Source organism: Cherax quadricarinatus, chromosome 66 (assembly GCF_038502225.1).
Source record: "Cherax quadricarinatus isolate ZL_2023a chromosome 66, ASM3850222v1, whole genome shotgun sequence".
NCBI lineage: Eukaryota > Metazoa > Arthropoda > Malacostraca > Decapoda > Parastacidae > Cherax > Cherax quadricarinatus.
In genome coordinates this window covers 22,829,175-22,832,042 of record NC_091357.1, presented here as the reverse complement: position 1 = coordinate 22,832,042, position 2,868 = coordinate 22,829,175, and positions in this window count along the sequence as shown.

The window sequence follows — 2,868 nt, the reverse complement described above, 5'->3', positions numbered from 1 at the left end:
CCGCAATTAGGCATAAATATTGGCCCGTCAGCGGCCAACAAAGGGGTCCTCGGCAGCCTGGCTGCCAGTCCTGCCAGCTAAATATGTTGACATCTGGCCTAATGCATCAACAAGGCAGAGCCAATTGTGGACGGGTCGCGTGGGGCGGCAGGGGCGGTCCGCCCACGGCGTGTCGGCAGGAAGGTCGCCCTTACGGTCGCCATACCACCCAAATTCCGCTCGAGTGCTGATGTCTGTGTGACGGGCGTGGTGAACCCTCCCGCCATCTTTATCACCCTTGCTTCCTCTACCCTCTCCTCTTTTTCCTCCTCCTCCAACTCGTCTTCTTCCTCCTCCTTCTCATCTATGTTGCAACTTGCTCCAAAACACTAATTAATGCCCCTGTTGTGAGGAGAAAGTTGTAGCATGAAGGAGGAGCTGGGTAAACAGCACGGTCCTGGTGGCAGGGGCTGAGACCCCCACCAATAGTCGTCTGCTATTGGTCTCTCCCGCCCCGGCACGCCTCCCATTGGTCCAGCTGCACACTGACGTCACAGCTGACACGCTTTCCATTGGTCCAGCTGCCCACTGATGTCACTCAGCTGACACGCCTCCCATTGGTCCAGCTGCCCACTGACATCAGCTGACATGCCTCCCATTGGTCCAGCTGCACACTGACGTCACAGCTGACACGCTTTCCATTGGTCCAGCTGCCCACTGATGTCACTCAGCTGACACGCCTCCCATTGGTCCAGCTACCCACTGACATCAGCTGACATGCCTCCCATTGGTCCAGCTGCACACTGACGTCACAGCTGACACGCTTTCCATTGGTCCAGCTGCCCACTGATGTCACTCAGCTGACACGCCTCCCATTGGTCCAGCTACCCACTGACATCAGCTGACATGCCTCCCATTGGTCCAGCTGCACACTGACGTCACAGCTGACACGCTTTCCATTGGTCCAGCTGCCCACTGATGTCACTCAGCTGACACGCCTCCCATTGGTCCAGCTGCCCACTGACATCAGCTGACATGCCTCCCATTGGTCCAGCTGCACACTGACGTCACTCAGCTGGCACGCCCCAGTTGGCTGGGCAGTTACCAACTGCTATTTAAGTCACCTTAACCACACACACACATACACTTGCACAATATATTTGAGTTCTGGTATCTATAAACTTGACAATTTGTGGTCACAATGGTGGTCTATGCTAACCTTCCTATGGTGTATAAATAGCTGGATGAATCTTATTGTAGCCAGCTGGCCCAGTGGCTAACGCATCAGTCTGGAGTTTTACGACTCACCGCGAGTTCAATCCCCGCCCATACCCTGGTTGCTTGCAATCTTCTCATTATGAGCTGTGAGGATGTATGTAACAGCATGAAAGTGCTCAGGTTTTCCTGTTTTAATTGTGATATTTTTACACACACACACACACACACACACACACACACACACACACACATGTATATATATATATATATATATATATATATATATATATATATATATATATATATATATATATATATATATATATATATATTTAGATATATGTATATAGATAGATAGATAGATACAAGGAAATTGTTTCCGGCCAGATTTATGTGGTATCTGTGGGTGAGTGTGGTAAGTCAGGGAGTCAGACTCTGCCAGGGAGTAGAGTTGACTTCACGGGTCTGAACTTCCATTGGTTTGACGTGAATATTTGTAAATAGAACGCTACTGTACTGTTGCAGGAATATACTATTGCTACTACTACTAGTAGTAGTAGTACTGTTAATAATAATAATATAACACTGTGAAGTGTTACTGGCTCTTAATTAGGTTGGTAATTGTTTAACAGTTACTATGGGAAGGTTTTAATGACTATGGTAATAGTTTAAGTGCCCTATTTTGGCACTGATTGCACCTTTAAGGATCTAATAACCCTGAAAGTGGCCGGTCTTGTGGTCCTAATGACCCTCTGGTAGTGGTTGTTACACACAAGAGAGAGGGTTTTAGTGGTTCTGGTAGGGTCGTAGTGGCTGAGAGGGGGTCTAGTGGTCCTGGTAGGGTCGTAGTGACTGAGAGAGGGTTTTAGTGGTCCTGGTAGGGTCGTAGTGACTGAGAGAGGGTTTTAGTGGTTCTGGTAGGGTCGTAGTGACTGAGAGGGGGTCTAGTGGTCCTGGTAGGGTCGTAGTGACTGAGAGAGGGGTCTAGTGGTCCTGGTAGGGTCGTAGTGACTGAGAGAAGGTTTTAGTGGTCCTGGTAGGGTCGTAGTGACAGAGAGGGTTTTAGTTGTCCTGGTAGGGTCGTAGTGACTGAGAGAGGGGTCTAGTGGTCCTGGTGTAGCGAGGGCTACTTAATCAGCCATGAATTACACTAGATAACAAATTCAATTTCGTGAGCGAGGCATATCTGAGTGTGGGATCTGTGTGTGTGTGTGTGTGTGTGTGTGTGTGTGTGTGTGTGTGTGTGTGTGTGTGTGTGTGTGTGTGTATGTGCCTCACAAGACCCTGTCCAGCTCTTTCACAACGTCACATGTACTACGCTTGCTCTTCCATGGTACTCTGCCTTGACAAAAAAATGAAAGATTGACTACAAATCAGCCAGAACAAAATGGTAAGATTCATCTTGGACCTGGATCCAGGAGAGCATGTAGGCCAGGATGGTAAGATTCATCCTGGACCTGGATCCAGGAGAGCATGTAGGCCAGGATGGTAAGATTCATCCTGGACCTGGATCCAGGAGAGCATGTAGGCCAGGATGGTAAGATTCATCCTGGACCTGGATCCAGGAGAGCATGTAGGCCAGGATGGTAAGATTCATCCTGGACCTGGATCCAGGAGAGCATGTAGGCCAGGATGGTAAGATTCATCCTGGACCTGGATCCAGGAGAGCAT